General features: G+C 37.7%; 1 protein-coding gene across 1 annotated transcript in view; it reads left to right on the plus strand.

The window, feature by feature from the left end:
- The window catches only part of Octbeta2R (Octopamine beta2 receptor), a 134,149-nt gene that overhangs the window by 36,047 nt on the left and 79,138 nt on the right, over window positions 1–18,964 (plus strand). Inside the window, exon 2 of the mRNA XM_043413376.1 lies at window positions 15,536–15,654. The gene's annotated coding sequence lies outside the window, so the exon portion shown is untranslated. The remainder of the gene's footprint in view (window positions 1–15,535; window positions 15,655–18,964) is intronic.

The raw sequence follows: 18,964 nt of genomic DNA on the forward strand, positions 1-18,964 counted from the left end.
CGGAGATCATATCCCAGTGGTTAATTAGCAACGAGACCGAAAGCCTCTCCGGCGTGGCTGATGAAAATGGCGAGTGGAGGAGATTGGTGAAAAAGTTTGGGGAATTTCGCACATGATCTTTATCTCCTTTTCACCAAGAAGCCCCTTATAAAAAAAGAGGTTGAAAAAATCGAGGTTTTTCAATGGACAGTCGAACTTTTTTTTGCCTCCATTTGTGACATTTTTTTCCTCTTTTCATCGGTATTGTTATTAGCGACTTCATACGAGGTCAGCCTCCGGTACTTTGTGAATTAAAGGTCGCCGAGGTCGGGTGCGAGAGTGTCGACGTTTCCGAGGAAATTTTGTGAGCACTAGACCGTTAATTAAATAGATGGTATGCCAAAATGTGAGTTGGTGTACAATGTGGATCCTGGTTAAAGCGACGATTCAACACCCCAGCATGCCTCGTTCTTATCCTCGTAAACTCGCAATGTATTTTCTCTCCCAGCTCTCGTACTCCCAACGACACGCTTTAATTTCATATAATATGTAAACTACTGGAACCCCAAAATCCTTTTTCCTCCTTTTTCGATTACGACATTTTTCACCTGCACTGTTAATTAGATCGACGCTATACAACGATTTAATAAATATTAGAGATCGTGATTCAATACGAGCCAAGCATGCCGCGTGAATTCTTCGAATTCTTATTCTCTCTCGCTTCTGATTCGAGGATCTGTAAAATATGGGAAAAAACTGTAAAACAAAAACGTTTCGCATGCCATATGGACGGAACAATGCTGGAATTCACCAAATTTCCAAGACCAACTCGATAACGAGCTGGCGGATTAAATCGTGGCGAATCAATCGACTGATTGGAATCGCGTTTCCAGTTTTTTTCCACCTCGTTCGCTTTGCATCGTCGGTCCATTTGTATATTCCACGAATTTCGATGGTACCATCGAGACAAGAAAGCCCTTTGAAACTCGTAGCTTTGTGTATTGAAAAACACCTACGAATATCTACGTCATTGAGCTTTTCATGAATCCTTGTATCTGAATTTTTATTAAGTCCGTATTTCAAAGGTTTATTTTTCAGTGTTAATTAGATGAAGATTTTTTCATCGGACGAATGGCTGAAGAGACTCAGCGAGGAACCAGATTTCTCAAGCATGATAAAATTCTACTTAAATTCTTCATCCGCAGTGTAAAATTTCAAAACATCACCAAATGAGTATAAATGTAGGGTAAAAAAACAACAGAATCACGATACGGTTTGTGCACAAAATTCTCATCTCCTGTCGAGCTCTCTTCCGCAGCGAACATTCTATACAAACTGCCGTAAATTTCCCTCGAGAAAAAATTGAGTAAAAAATCTTGCCTCTAATTGATTACGCACGCTTTCCGTCCGTGGGATTTACCCCCGTGAATATTTATTTTTCTCGGAGCTGGCTGACTTTCTTCATTCTTTGTGGGATAAAAACGAGCTCGGAGAGCGCGGAAATACTAGTGAGAGATTAAATAGTTATTTCTCATAAATAGGAAAAAACGGTGAAAAATTAGGGTCAATATCGTCGAGCGCAAACTGGCAAAAATAAATGAGGAATAAAGGATTTTGCTCGTTACGCAAAAAATTTACGGAGAACAGACTGATTAGGAGAGGAAACAAATTTGTTTTTTTTTTCAAACCTAGATTAAAAATATACGAGCACACGAATCTCTTTCTCTCGATTTTTTTTCGATTGGATGATTCGTTGCTCTTTTTGTTTCAACACTCAATTTTTCTTTTTTCTTCGTTTGATCATTTTTTTCAAATTCATTAGAATAATCCTCGAGAAATAAAGTTTTCAACAATGAAAAAAAGCAAACGAATAAAACATCGTTTCTTTTCAAAGGTGGATTCACAGAGTCAGAATTAAAATTAAACCCTGCATGTGTGGTGCGAGCAAATTGTGTTAGCATGGGCCACTTCCTGGCTCGGAACGTAGCGGGAATTTAAACACATGATAACGCAGTGAGTTTCTGAATTATTATCTTCATAATTTACGATTAAATATTATAACTATTCGAAGAATATTTTTACATTGAAACAAAATGATACAATGTTTGATGAAGCTGAATGCTGATGATGGTACATACCGACGTGATGAATATCGCGTCGAAACTCGATGTAATGATGCACGAGATATGTTAGAATATTCAACTACCTCGTTCATTTATCTTTTTTCAAGCTATTACTCGTTCGTCGGTTCATGAGAGAAAAATTAATTTGAAACTCGATAATTCAAGAACGTAATAGTTGGGGAGGGCAATTATCGGTAAATGGAAAGAAATACTTCGAACATTATTGGATTTGAGAGAGAGGAAACCGGCATATTAACTGAGCTCGTAGCCAGTTCGCTTGCACCTGAATTTTTTCGTTGTTTCTACAAAAACAACGAAAGAAATGAAAGTAAAGCAAGATTTGAAAACGTCTGGTAAACTAGCACGTGTGATTTCGAGGGAGCAAAACGAGAAGGGATGAAGGAATGATTTGGAAAGTATTTGAAAGGATTTGGCATTCGATATGGCTGGACTCATAAATACGAGAGCGAAGGCGATTTTTCGGCGGAGCTCCATGAAGAAAAAACCAAATGCGTCATTTTTTCTTTGCACCATACGGCCACGAAAATCTTCGTTGTCGAACCAGCTTCGTGTACCTTCGATACTCTGACAGGACTTGATACGCCTGCAGAGATCAGCGGATCAATAGGATTTTATTCAGAGTGCAGTATAAAGTGCAAATTACATCGGAAAAATTTTTCGAACTTGATGAAAAATTATCATATCGAAATTGAACTGGAGCTAACTATTTTCCTAGATTATTTTCGGCGCAGGTCGTCGGATAAGGATACTTTCGTAGAAATTTATTTTAACGAGAAAATTGCCGCTGGAAAAATGTCAGTCAACTCTAAATGGCAGATTCTATTTTTTTAATAGGCGAATGTCTAGAGCTTTGAATTTAGAACTCTGCCTTAAAGGAAGTCTGTAAAATCAACTCTGACAGATGAACCGTGCAAATGAATTTCTTACAAATGAAGCTTATTTTTTAAAGTTCTAGGAAAATTCATCTTCTCGTAACCTCGGCATAATTCGACCCGCGTTGAATCTGCCGGTACACCGTACGACCTTTTTTGCACCTTAAATTCACGACGAGGAGATTTGATATTCCAGTTTCTCTGGCGAGTTTTTGCGACGAGAATTCTGGAAAATATATTTTCACGTGAAGTCAGAAATTTATTGGAAAACTACCGCTCTGCGAAATCAGAGGCAGCCACACAACCAAAGGAACGAAAATATTTCGATGTTGAAGCCCCACCCCTATAAGTATTTTCCGCCAGCATATTTCTTGCATGAGAATCAAGTTTTTACTATAAACGAAAGACTTCCAAGTCGATGATTGGAAAACATGTTGCCTTGAAGTGGCATAGTATCGCATATGTGAATGAAGCTTTTTCATTACGCATTGATTTAAGGTGGTTCATGCACGAAACGATTTTCTTACGTCGACTGACACGCACATCAAACTTTAAAGAGTTCATCTTATTGGTTGTTGAGATAAACGTGTTTAAATATGAAGGGAAATACACAGGGTTATAGGGACTGCGTAAAAAATCGTTTATCCTTCCATATAACGAATGAACGCTTCTTACGAAGTCTATGAAAAAGTACACGATAACGATGAAGTATACAATGAAGGTCTGGGAAAAAATTCGAGACGATTGTCTTACTAGTAATAAAGATTCGTTACGTTTACGATTGAACGAAATTGATAATGAGCACTCGTATAACCTCACATTTGCTTATTTCGACATTTTGTTTCTTCTTGGATTAGCCCATTCTCGTCATAGGCTTCTGTTTCTTTATTAATGAGATCATGGCCACTATTTAAAAATCTGCAGAAAAATCTGATTTTTTTACACAGCATAGAAAAATGTTCGAAAATTACGGTAAAAAAAATTGAGGGGAGGTTACCGAACATTTAAGCAAGAAAATAAGTATTAAAAATTGGACATCGTAGTGGCAGTAAATGGATCGTGATTTTTCAATCAAATTTAAGGGATCGTAAATGCTGGAAAAAAAAAATTAAATCATATACGTATTCGTTGAACATTTATCTTGTTAATGGCGTTATAAAAATATCAGGTCACCGAGACTTTAAGAATGAAATCATAAATTAACTACGATTATCGCTCACGATGAATCGTTGAATACTAGGTTCGGTACGACATCGGCAACACCGCTCTATCAGCTGTTTATATATATGTATATCGACGTATATCGTGTTTAGTTGTGACGTGCTTACATTAGTGTATCGGTACTGTACAGGCGTGTATACTTTCTCGGTATAATTAATAGAAAAATGTTTTTTGTTCATATTTATACAAATATTGTGATAACAAAAATATTTGTAATCACAAATAATGACGTAAGCTCAAATTCAAATAAATTGTTGGTTATGTGTATCAAGTCATATGTGAGTGACAAGCTATCAGTTTACCGTTGGCAAGGTAGATATATCTCTCCACCAACAACAAAGTTGCCAAATCAAAAAGTTAACTAGTCAAATTTTTACTAATAATGATATTTTTTTTATATAATTGATAATTACAACGGACTAATTGATTAGTTATGTTAATTTTTAAATCTATGAATTTTGAGAGAATATAATAGCACCAATCCCTTATTATGACAAAAAATTCAGTTGTTCAACGCTCGTGTGGTGGGCATGATCTCATTAACACTTTTTCCTTGATCTATTTCCCTTTGTGTTTTCCCTTAGCGAGCTCTAATGCGATTTTTTATATAAAAAACTATAGTATTTTTGCCAGGGATGAATGAAATTTGGAGCGAGTGATGGATCCGCGATTAATTAATGGCTTGTAATTTCTTTCGCCAAATGGTAAGTTGAACAAAAGTATTTACAATATCGAATTAATAACCCTGTCATTAATTTAAAGTGATTATATCTTTGATTAGGAAGTAAATTTAGACACCCATAAAATACGATGCTTCGGGCATGATTAATAATCGCGTTGACAACTCGATTCAACATCTTTTTAATGACTCGAATGATGGATAAAAAAGCATGTGAAAATTCAGCTGCATAGAGCCTGTCATTCGTGATGAGTATGCTAACTAAGTTCGTGCGTTTCCTCGAGGTCATGCGCGGAGAAGAAAACACGTAAGTAGTGGAGTTGCAAAATTCTTGTATGCATAAAAAATTCAAAGCCCCGCGGGTGCACATGTTTAAACTTTCCGGGGGCTTGTAAGCTCGGCATACATAATTTCGATGTTCTATACGGTTGTATTTTTAGGGAATTTAGAAATATTAATCGAGAGGAAATTCGTCTCGGAAAGTTCGCCCTCGGAAAATTCTCCCTGGCTGATTGAATTTTCCATCGTGTAATTTGCAAATGCAACAGATTTAAGCGCAGAATTTAATCGCAGGTTACGCAGAATTTCGTTCTATATACGTGGAATAGTGTCGAGTGTTTAGAATAGCAGGGCGCGTGGAATTACGGTAGGGCGTAGTTGGGGGGTGAGATTTTAAAGGATGAACCTTTCGGAGCTTCCCATGATCAATTTTCCTGTTATGATTTTTTAGATATAGAAAAAAACCGAAAAAAATCTTGCTAATGGCGAATGCAGCTCAGGTGCACGTTCATCGATAATAATTTCAAGGTACTGAGAGACCATTGAATATTTTATTCCCCGAATACATTATTCGATATTTTCCTTAATTACAGTAGGAATTATTGGTGGTAGATCGTAATGAACGGAGTAGATTTAAGCATTCGACCCACTTTGCACCCTGTGCAAGTTCCGTCGAACGGAGAGGGTTCTAAATCTTGGCGATAAACCACGACGGCGTGTCCAGCTGCGAAGGGAACTATAAATGTGACTAGTCGTGTTCATGGCTCTTAGTGTACGTTAATCGAGAATGAGGCAGCAAGTAAGAGAGCAAGACAGAGAGAGAGAGAGGGATGCGATGAAATTTATATCATGGCTCAAAAGTTCGCAATCACTATCATATTACATAAATAACTCACTCTTTACACAATGCCACTAAAATAAATTTCTACTCTTAAGGGCATATTTACTTGTGAGATCTCAATGGCAATAGTACGTTAAAAAGAATAAAAAATGGAGAAAAACGAGTTTGATTCTTCAAAAAAAAAAAAAAAAATGTATTTTCTACCCATGAACGAGTACTCGATATGGATTTCAATTTTGTAATTTACATTGATCAGAACTTCCCAAAGATTTGTGACTGACAGTGATATTTTATTCTCTATAAGCTCGTTTTTTGTCTTTTTTTTTCCATCGTTTCTGTGCATACTCCAGAGGGTTTTTCAGAGGTTTCAACTCAGAGGTTTTTTACTTGATCATTCGAAATATCATCTTCGCGGTAATAGAAAACTTATTAAGGGGGCAGTGAGGCAGGGCGGAAGAGCCTTCCGAAGAAGTGGACTTTTTTTTCCGTAGAAAAATGGAAAGCGGAACTTGCTAATTTCGAGTAGAACTCGAAAAATGAAAAAAGAAACTACACTTTTCAGGAGGTGTTCGGCTCTGCCCCACTCTCCTTTATCCGCTATAACTAGAGCTAGATTGAAAAGTTTTGAAACGCGATGTAAGTCGGCACGACAGTGGCGGTGACTGAGAATCAAAACGAGTGCGTTTGGTCGAGCTGGGGGACTGGTAGGATGAGAGGAGTAAGCGCAGCGGGGCGCTACGATGGAGGTAGATCTGGAGGGAAGAAAAGGGGGATGGAAGCGCATAATATAGAGCACTTTCGCTACGGCCTAACCTGGACAGAGCTCTGTAGGGAGGGATGATCGGAATGGAAATGCAGGCAGTTTCAAGCGGAAGAGCAGGGGGTCGATTGTAAATCTTCCGAGGACGAGGTTTCCTCCGAGAAACGATCCTTATTCCCTCGAGCGATTTTACACCAGTGCGAAATGCTAATCCTCACGGTTGTGAGTCGACGTCGCTTTCTACAACTCCACATTCAAAGAGTCTGCCTTGCCAGTGCGAGGTGGCGTTGGAACGAGGGAGAGAGGAACGGAAACATTGTTCAAACACAAGCGAGGAGTGGCAATGTGTGGGTGCGCGAGAGAGAAGACGGCTAGATCGATTCCAACCCTTTTGTACGCTCTGCGAAGACAGGTGTAGATTACCAGTCACGAATTTGCATACGACTGACGCTGAGCATGAGAAATAGAAGGGAAGAAAAGAGGGAGAGAGAGAGACACGGCGAAATTTGTATCGCAGGTTCGATTGAAGTTCGACCGAAACTTTGAAATCCTCCGAATGAGTGCACGAGCTTCTGGGACAAAGCGAGTCAACAAAAACGCTATCAAATGCTAAGCCATTGTAACGCTTTGATTTCAAACGTTTCGTTGTACGTAATGAGGTTAGCATTTCCTCTTGACGCTTAGGGACAGACGTTGCTTTTGGCAATACGGCAAAATAGTATACTTGTCGCGTCACATATTCTTGCGCACATTTTTCTCCCTCTCTCTCTCTTTCTTTATATCGCTATACTCACCACTGTTCTATCATTATTTACTTTATTATTATTACTTATGATTTACATTGTATATTTACTATTGTTACTGTCGTGATTGCTGCGACAATCAGATCATTTCTTTTTACGATTTATTATTTTTTGTTATTTACTGGATTTTATTAAACCTTTGTTATTCGTGCCTCCTGCTTCACAGGGACGGTCTAAGGCATAATAAATTAAGGGGCTTAACCTAATTGGATGGCCAAAAATAAGACTATTTTCACGATTTTTTTTGACTGGTATAAATTATAAATATGGATATAAAAAAATGAAAAAAAAAATAAATAAATAAAAATCGTTTTAGATTCAAAAGGTAAATGGCTGTAGCGCGTATCATATGATTATTGATTTATTCAAAAATGACAAAATGCCAGCCATTTTTCCATAAACTATGAAAAAGTACGTTTTTTTCATCGTTTTTCGCAAAATAAATATAGTTTCACTAAAAATTTCAAAATTCTTACGATACGCGCCATAGCTAAAGTCACAAAGAACACGTGGTAAAATTTTGGTAAGAATCGGTTCAATAGTTTCGGAGATTTTATCAATGAGCCGTCCAAAAATTGAATTTTGAGGAAAACGCGTTTAAACAAACGCAGGTACGCCGTGCCGCACTTTTAAATATGTAAACTTTCGAAAGCTGCAATGAAAAAAATCGGTTTTTTGAAAAATCTAATTAGGGTAGACCCCTTAAATCAATCAATCAATCAATCTCCCTCTCTCTCTCTTTTCCCTCACTCCTTTTTCCATGTCGTTTCATAATCCTCGTACATACCCTCTGGGGGTAGTGTGCAACGTACACTCGTGCATTTTCGAGTGGTGTTTGTTGGCTACTTGTCCGCCACAATCTAGGACAACGCTGGCAGTGCTCCCACAGTCATTCACAATTTCACTGCGCTGGTACTGCTGCTGCTACTACTGCGAGTCGTGACGGCAATGGCGATGCTGCTACTGCTACTAATGCTTGGCCTTTCTCGCTCCAGGCTTCCATCACTTTGTGAAACCGCACCGAATCTCTGAGGAGAAGGACAAGCGGACTTTGATCGTTCTACCGCACGCGATCTTTACCATGCATTTCAACAAATTCACACAATTACCTCACGGTGAATAATTCTCATACGTATCGGACTGCCCATTGAAACAGCAAGTGCCTGAGATACTGGCAAACTGTGAGAAAATCTGATCCGAATCGAACCATGAGGAAAGTGAATGAAAATAGCGGGCTGAACGTGCACTGAGGAAAAAAATTTGGCTGACACTTGAAAAATGTTGAATTTAACTAAAATATTTAGTCCCATACGCAGGACAAAATATTTATTAAATTTCACAAAATATTTAGATAATCATTCAAATAGATAGGGATTTGGATTAACGAAACTGAGGGTTTTGTGACGATATTTGGGTTACTCTAACGTCATATTTTGTTGCTACGAAAATAATTGTATATTGAATCTTCGTAGATTGTGTTGTTGTAAGAAAATCTTTAGCTTTATTAAAAAAGTGTACGGTAATTACGTCGAATCCGGGCTGCAGCTCGAAACTGCACCAAATTTTTTTTCAGTATTCGTTATCAATAAACAATAGTGTAACATGTAATTTTAATGAGGGGGAAGACCTCTAACGTCATAAAAAACATAAAAAAAACCAATATTCAAAACGTACAAAACACGATAATACATGTTCTGCACGATGTACGAACGGCACGTTGGAATAGTCGAAATGTAGAACGTAAATATTGGAAAAAAAGAATGCTGTCTTGTCCAATGTAAGCACTGGAAGCAGGCAAGTAAATTTGTTATAACAGTATCTACGAGACGATGAATTGTGACGAGTGTATCGTTTCACTTACCGATGCTATAATACGATTTCAAATTCGAAATGAAAGCATTATATTTTTACAAAATCATGGTGTACTAAAACGCGAAGTAAATTGTACAACTTGTACTTAAATTTATATAACTTCTCATAGTCAGTTTTTTATATTTTTGATGACGTTGCAGTTCTTCCCCCTCCTAAAATTACGTGGGATATGAATTTGTTTACATAAAATAAGTAAGAAAAAAATTTGTTGCAGTTCTGAGCTGCAGCCCGGATTCGATACATTTACTAAATTTATTGATTTTTTCTTTCGAGGTAGACATTTCTATAGACAATTAATTTGTTTCGTCATCGATAAGCTTTGGTTAAGCTACATGAAGAAAAAATCCGACTATTAAAATTATTTGTTATTTTGTACAAATCGTGTTGGCTAATATAATAATACATTTCAACAAATTTTGGGTTATATTGAACTGACCAGTATGATTCGATTTACAAAATGTTTGTCATTCTCAACAAAACCGTTTAGATACTTCAGTGCTTGATATTGAAATAATCGTAAAAGTGTATGTAAATTAAGTAAAAATAAACAAATATTTCGAGTTTTTCGAACAGAAGATTAGGTTTCACTCGTTTAGTTAACTCAGATAAATAAAAATTTAGTCATTCGGACAAACGAACAATTCCTTATTTATCGCAAGCGGATGTTAACTAGATTAAGCAACAAAAATGTCAACTAAAGATATTTAGTTGTTACGACGATTTTCTCTCAGTGTATTGATTGATCAAATATGCATTAGGAAACAAATATTTTATAGTCAGCGTTTTACAGTAAGATTAAAAATGAGCGAAAGTAACCATGAAAAAGTTCGAAATAATCCTGAAGAGGTGCGGTTTACAGTAAAAAAATCATCGAAAATAAAAGTGATGTTAAAAAAAGAATGGAATAATACATTAGACGAAGCGAGGGGGGAAAAATCGTGAACCAGGTCGAATCGGACCCAGTGACCGCTTAATAAAAGTCAAACAAATAGAATGAAAAGCAAAACAAAAAGCTGGTGGAGTTGTGGGACAGTAGGTCGAGGAGGAACCGATGGAAACGCGAGGCTTTGAGGTTCAGTTTTTTCTTTTTTTCCGATATCGGAGAGCCCAGGTGCTACTGAACCGCAATAATGAAGGACGAGCGAGAAAAAGAGAGCAAGATATATTTGCCGGGTCGTAACTACGTTTCGAGAGTGTATGTTGTTAGCGTAGTTTGAGGGCATGGGTTTGCCTCAGTAAACCATACTTCTCGATACGTTTTTATTATCAGCGCGGACTGGCCAGTTCTCGTCCACGAACATCGGGGCTGCGAGAGTCCTCTCTGGATAAATCAATTAACGCATTTCTCTGATGAAGCCAGTTGGAAAAAAGCAACTAAAAAAGCAAGATTTGATAAAATTCTTTTTGAACCGAGGCGTGATATTCGCAGGTCTCGTTCGTATGAAAATTCCCAGAAACTCGCTTCGACTCGTCCTCGTGTGAATCGAGCCAACAATGGAATCCTTTTTTTTATTATTATCATCGATTCGTCTTTGTTTCCATCTTCGGTCCGCGGGCTCGAGTTGCAAGAAGCAGCAAATTTATTGGAATCTCTCATGATCTACGAGTCTTTCACATATTTTTGTGCACAAGCCTTCGAAACAAGAGCAACTCGATGTGCAATTCTACTTTTTATTTTTTTTTATTTTTGACAGCTCTTGTTACAAGTGAAACTCAATCATTTTTTTATCTGCTCCAAAAGTTCAAGCCATCAGCAGTTTTCAATGGGGACAAGCTCCATTCGGAGGCTGAAAAAAGCTACAAATTATTCCACCGGTTTATAGCATTCAATCGAATTTGCGGAGCGGCGAATTTTTTAAACACTCAAAAAGGTTATTCCGTTGGGCGCCCCAGCGTACATGTATGACGATCTGTTGTGCAAATATCGAAATATACACACATTCGTACTGTATCCAGGAGAATATCGATCGTGGCTGCTGGTTGGAAGTCTCGTGTATAAAAGGTGGAGCATTTTATCCCGTGCGGTCTGTGCGCACTGTCGGTGCCAGGTACTCTTGCTCTCGCAATGCATCTCGGGTGTCAACGAAGAAGCTTTGTCGTTTCATCTATCTCGACGACGTGCCACGGAAACTGCTCTCCGTCTCTCTCCCTCGCTCCCTCTTTCTTTCCTCTTTTTCCTTCTCGGTTGTTCTTCAGCCTCTTGAATGGAGTCCTGCCTAGGCCGCCGCTGGCGGGACTCCCAATGGGCAAATTACTAAGGCAAGGCGCACATTCGTCTAAACAAACGAATACAGTGGAAGGCGATAGAAAATGTCTAAATCTACATGAAACGTTGAGTTTTCGTAAAAATGTTCACGAATGTCGTTTCTATTGGAAGTGAGAAAATTTGTCATTTTTGGATATTGTCGAGTTGAAAAAAATCGATCATCGTTTCCTGGAAGTGAATAGAGTTCGATTTCCGAAGGGCACGAATCAATATTTTGTTGTTACGTATTTTGTTTTTCTTCAATTTTGTAACGTTACGACGTTTTAGCAGAACTTTTTTCCACATTTTGTTCGTTCTTCAGGTAGAACCAATAGCGAATTTCAGCAGATGTTTTTGTTACTACTAAACGTTGGATTTAGGAGTAAAATGATTGGGGGATTCGAAAACACGTGGCTTCCTTCTATTGCTTAATCGATAATTTCGAAGCTCGTAAAATGAAGCTGCGATACACTTTGCGACGTGAAAAATTCATCGGATTTGTATCTCAGGTAATGTGATAAAAGACTATTCAACGTGCTCCTATCCCCGAATATAACTTCGAACGTATTGTTCTCGACATTGCATTTTCAGAACCGGCTGCGAACACACGAGGAAATAAAATACCAAGAATTACGGTGCCATTACGATTCTCTGCTGGCGTATAATCTCTCAAGAGGGTTTCAGTCCAAATACGGCCATTTCTCATCCAAATTTGACTCGCGAGAGCGGAAATATTCTAATATTTGCTCCAATTCCACGTGGGAAATAACTGTCTTCGCCAAAAATCTTCAGGAAAATGGAAACCGTATGAGAGAACAGTGATATCGTTGTAACTTTTGGTATCATTTATCTCGTCCAATAACTCTAAAAAACCTTTATCAATTAACTTGAAACTTTCATCATACCTTTAAAATGATATTATCCGAAGAGCTTTACCGTGAGGGAGAGACGTTTTCAGTTTTGGAAACTTTTTCACTTTACTTAATTCCTCCAACTAAAATGGCCGAGTATCGAAAATTTCATTTGAAAATTTCCTCAGCACGTATCCCTCCAGCCAATATTTCCTAGAACTAAGTTCAGTTCAGAGGAAAAATAAAAAATCAGCGGAACAAACTTTCATTGAGCAAACAAGGTGGAAATAGAAGTTGAAAAATATTTTATTTTTTATATTACGCACGAGATACGAAGAATAATAAAAATGATTGCAGTCGCGTATTAAAATACGTACGTATGACGAGTGTTTATTCTAGAACCGTTCATAATTCATGGAGCGGAGAGTTAATAATAGTGAGATGTAATCCGGGATGGTAGTAGTAACTCGTAGTACGGTTAGCAGATAGATAGAGAGATGAAGCAAGAGGGAGAAGGGGAACTTCGGGATGCACGTCCCCCGGGTTGAATCGATGGAGCGCCCTTCCGCCTCCACCTCGCTTCTCGGCCCTTCTTCCTCTCATCGCTCTTTCGCTCGCTCCCTCCTCCCTCCTGCTCCAGTCCTCTCCCCAGTGTTCGATGCCTTGCCGAGCTTTTCCAGTACAGAGGATGCTGCATGGACCCAACAGCCACATGCTGCTATTTCTCCGCCCTGTTTCCTTTCTCCCGCGAATAAACGTTTCACTTGTCAATATTATGTACATAAATACGAGAAAATCGACAACTTCCTCATGAATACAAGCATCGAGTGTGGGATTGCAGAGACTCAAAGGTCGCTTGTTGACATTACGAAATTTATTAATCTCAAAATGACGATCATTCTTATGGCTCCTGCTCTTCCATAAATATCCATACTATTATGACGATTTTAGTCATATTACTAGACTCGTTGATGAATTTCATTACTAGATAAGTTCAAATTCCGAGCTCTCTCAACGTCCTTCATCGCCTACTACGTTATCAAACGCGATGTTGCATCCAGAAAATACGTGACGTTATATCACTCCGCAAGATTTGCTCTGGTCCTAGAGACAAGACAGGCGGTTGCGGTGGTTGCTTTTGAAATTGAGAGGAGCAATTACTCTCCTCGTTACTCCAACATGAGACAACGCAATTTGATCGGTTTCTGTGGGATGCTTGGTATGTATCCTTCAACGCTCTCCAGCTCTTCGGATTGGCGTGAGATTCAAGTGGTTCGTTCCAACCTACGTCATTGTGCGCTTCCAAACAGTTCGGAGTTATTTTTATTATAACTCCTTCAATTTTCGTCTTAAATAACAATTTTCAACGGTTCTGATACGCGCAATTTCACGGATTTTGGATTTGAAAATTTCAGGTTTACGTTTACTTTTCGAAACGCGAATGTTGAATTTGATTTTGTACCAAGTATTTTGTTGCGCCTCAGACAAAAACGTTTTTTCAACATTTCATATTACACCATTATTTTTCGACTGGCTCTTTTGATGCCAAATTCATCCTGCAAGAATAGACGAAGCTCAATTCCATCCTTTACGGTACACGAGTGTTTTAGAAGGCTCATAAAAACGAGGTCTAACCACCTTATCAGCTGTAACCATGCACGAAATCAATTTTTCCGACATCAAAGGAAAGTATATGGTGAACTATAATATGAAAAGCTTATCGATTTTAGACTCATAAATTTCGTCCCAAATAGTACAGACACTGAGGTCAAGTCCTCGACACTTGGAAAATTCGCTTATATCGATATATTGATAAATAAAAATACGAGTTTCTGCTGTTTTGGTAAAATTTCCAGAGCACTCGGTCAAAGGTCACTCTCCCAGTCGATTCATCGGATGATATTAAAAAAGTATCAAAAGAAAGTGATTTCTTGTGATTCGTTCGCACCAGCAATTCAGAGATGGGAAGTAGATTCATTTTTCCAAATCGAGATGCCACATCGAACAGCTTTTCGAACGGATATTTACAATTGGCTAAGGAGTCTACGATTTCATTCCAAAATCTTGGCTCTTTGCACAGCGATGTGAGGATAAAGAAAGGAATTTCAATAATTTCAATAATTTCAATATCAGCCAACATTTCAGAAGAACGCGAGAAAAATATTGGCGAATCTGATTTTTGGTACGATTCTTCGTATTCAAAGTAAATACTTACTTTCGGTATTTGAATCAATCGACGAATAGACTTTATACGCTTTCATCTGACAGTGATACGTTACCAGCCTCCCCTCCGATCTGCTACACGAAGATATCTACCTTAATTCATCGATTTTTTTCAAATGATTTTGAATCTTGTAAAAAAAATGTGAATTTAATGTGCGTTTTAACGAACGTATCAAAAACTACACTCTCGTTCGATCAGCTAAGATACCTGCTTCACAGGGAAAAACATGCCAATGCGTCTTGGTTCGATCGAGCTACTTTGGTGACCGGTAAAAGTTACCTTAAAAGCGAAAACGTATATTCTCCAAGAGCGTAGGTATATAGATCGGGTGGAATGAAGATTCGAGATCGAGAATTAAGTACTGTCAGAGTCAAAGATATAGAGATAGTGGGATGAAAATGGGTAAAATAGGGTTGGAAGGAGAGAAGAGGAAGATCTTGAATTCGATAGTGGAGCGATGGAGAAGTCTCGTAGAGAGATTTACTAATGCGTAATTCGAAACCCATCAAGTACTTGATGTAGAAAGTCTGAGTAATGGATAATATAAAACTCCGAATTGAATCAGCCGGTGAATTTTTCTACGAAGAATTTCTTTATTCGGTAGCTCGAAGAGAGTGCAATTTATTTGAGCTTGCGACCAGGAAGCCTGATGAGTTTTACAGTTTTTTCTTCCTCTTCGTAGCTAAATTTTAGCCTCTTCGCATTAATCGTGAAAAAAAGAAAAAGTGAAGATCGATCATTCGGTTTCTGTTTTTTTGATTACAGGAAGGAATAAGAGACCCGAGTCGTTTCTCTTAATACCCGAGCAACGATCTCAATGGGACGTATATTTGCGGCGATTTTTCGAACGGCTCTCTCGAACGACCATCCCGTCACCAAAAGCTGTGAGTATAAACATAACAAACGTGGAATCTTTCGAAATTGTCTATATCACAGATAAGAACGAAGAAAGAAAAACATTTCGGGGATGTAGTAGTGAATAAAGATGATGGCGCACGATAAAGACATTCGAATAGGAAAGTATCCTTGAAAAGGCGCAGAATAGGAGGATGGAAAAACCGGAAATTCTCGGGTTATTCAGCAGCAAAAAGGCAGCCTTGGGGGACTCGTAAAATTCAATGGTCCATTAAAACCAGACTCACTTATCGGACCTTATCGGATTGATAAAGCTTCTTCTCGTTTTTATGTGGAACACCCGTGCGGGATTTATGCCTTTGAAAATATCTTGGAGATCATATAATCTTGGACGGACAACATCAAATTTCGTATCAGTCCGGAATGTGAATTTAAATGAAAATTTATTTTTTTTATATTTTTTTCGTAAAATTTGGGATTCCATCCAGCACACTGCATCATTTTTATTCCACCTTCTTTTACATTTTCTCGAATACCTTTCACTCCCTCGTATATCAAAACAGAAATCCATGCTTGGCTGAGCGGTCACCCATCCGAATACGACTTCAAGCAAAACAACTTGCGAGATCGTCGAAAATACTCAACGACAGTGAAGATCGAAAATACGTCTAAAACGTATGTGAATTTCGACTTGTTGAGAGCTGCAAAATTTTGAGAATTTCGACAAGAAGCCGGTTTACTGAGGATCCATTATTTATAATCTTATAACAATCTTTGGTTATATATACGGAATCCTGGATACATGTCGGGATGATAGGTTTATCTCGAATCTTTTTCCGAATCCAATATTTTTTCATTTATTTGTTTTCTTGGCTCAAACATTTTCGTGAATAATCTTATTACGAGTGAAATCGAAAATAACGAGGGACTGAAAAACTGTAGTCGGTATTGAGCGACAGTTTTTGTACTGCAGAAACGAGGCTCGATCGAATTTCGATTCTGTTTACGATTATTATGAAGTAGATGTATGTATAGAGGTAAGCGATGATCCGAACCGGGGCTCGAATAACCCTCCAAGTTTCACTGCTCCACGACTTCCGAGTTTGCCGATTTATCAGTAATACATCCCTTACCCACAGATTACCCTGCTTATCTTGTTTTCGAAACTCCTGATTTACTTGAAATTACAGGTAAACTACTTCTAAGCGAATCTCTCCGGTATACGCACAAACACTTCCCGCTTTCCCCAACCGTATTTCCCTCATTTTACCTAATACATGCTAATTCAGAGAAAACAAATATCTGTTTCTGCTCCACGATAAGAAAGATATACTTGCATTTTGGCTTACGAATACAATTTTATATAGCTTTCCCTTTAAATCTCTTTATGACCCAGGGCAAGAAAGACATTTCTCACTGCTTCATTATAAATCCTTCATCAGATTGTATATGCTCATTTTATATATTCAGTTCGTTTAAGCACGTGAACAATTGTAAAATTGACATTCTGTTAGGAAATTACTGCTGGGACTTTCTCTCTGGAATTTCAGTTTCCAAAAACTATGAACGTCTCATTCATCATGAATTCCAATGTTTTGTTTTTTACTGGAAGAAAAAAAATATGAATTTTCATTCGATTTTAACAAAAGCTGTCATTTTACGAAGCATTTTAATTCAAGATTCATGGTACATTCGACACAACACGAGTCACGAGTGTGATTCGGATCACGACTCGAGGACGATTTATTACGTTTTTACCGAGCGTGTCGCGTGCACTGAGAATAAAATTTGGTTGGAGTACTCGAAAAATGTTCAATTTAACTAAAATATGTAGTCCCATATGCACAACAAAATATTTATTAAATTTTACGGTAGGTATTTGCAATACTCACTTTTGCTGAAAATGGTCCTAAATTTTTTTTTCAGCATTACTGTCAATTAAAAATGATATGGGGGCTCATTTCAGGGAGGGAGAGTGTACAAAAACTAAAAAAAAAAAAAATTGAAAAAATCTGAATGAAATTTCAGTATCATTCAGATTTTGTCATCAATGAAAAATGGTCCTAAAATTTTTGCCAACGTGTAATTTTGATAAAAAATTATATTACGATGAATTTTAAGAACGGGGAAGGTAAAAAAAATTCAATTTTGTTTTTATAAGCGAAACTTTAATTTCTTAGCTACTGTAATCATTCATTTTTTCAGTATTCATTGTTCCAAGCTCATACAGCCCCTTATCTTTAACACGTAGAAGTGGTTCAGTGGGTCTGGAACATCTTTCGATGTGTGTTAGGAATCGTTGGCTCGGTCCGGAGCATCTTCCTTAGTTCGTATTTTCATTTTCCTACCTTCCCTTCGTGATTTTTTTCAAATTTAAAAAGAAGGTTTTTAATCAAATTTTTACCTTTTCCTTCCCTAACGTTAATCTCGTCATCATTTTTCGTCAATGATAATGCCCAAAAAATAATTTAGCATGCTTTCTAGCAAAAATGAGGATTGTAAATATTTACCGATATTTGGGTTACTCTAAAGTCCTATTTTGTTACTACGAAAATAATTGCATATTGAGTTTATTCTGAAGAATAAAAATTCAGTTATGTAGAGCAAACGAAACAAACAAACGATTCGAGTTCTTCGAACAAAAGATTTGGTTTCACTCGTTTAGTTCATTCGCATAAATAAAAATTTAGTGATTCGGATAAATGAATAATTCCTTATTTATCGCACGCGGTTGCTAGTTAGATTGAGCCACAAAAACATCAACTAAAAACATTAAAATTCAAGTTGTTACAACGATTTTTTTTTTCTCAGTGAGTATTTTGTTACTAATTAAGGTTGTCCTGATATTTCGATGTAAAATTCAAATGCGCATGCAAAACGTAATGGCTGAGTCGACATTGCCTGTTGCGTGAATTTTTCTGGATTCAAGTTTTCTGCATCGGATATCGAATGCCAGAGTAAAAATATCAACCGTGTGAAGAATTTTCCGCGTAACGTCTGCCCGGAAAGTGCGCAATTTTCGATAGAAGCGGAACATACTGAAATTTTCTCAAGAATCTTTACTTTCCCACGGCATAGTACACAGAAAGTGAGATTTTCGCACGGAAATGCGACGCATTTTCGCACTTCAGTGGGAAAAGGAGAAATTTATAGCTCTCTTCACCCCATCGAATCACGAAAAAACCGCTTTTCTCGTGGCTGATACTTCGTTCTTATACCATTTTCCTACCGTACGATAAAACCGAATACAACGAAATTTATACGTGACGCGAAACGACCACTCAATCGTCATTCATGCGAAAAATAATTAAGTTCCGATCGGTCGCGTTCAATCTCGAA

Source organism: Venturia canescens, chromosome 2 (genome assembly GCF_019457755.1).
Source record: "Venturia canescens isolate UGA chromosome 2, ASM1945775v1, whole genome shotgun sequence".
Lineage (NCBI taxonomy): Eukaryota > Metazoa > Arthropoda > Insecta > Hymenoptera > Ichneumonidae > Venturia > Venturia canescens.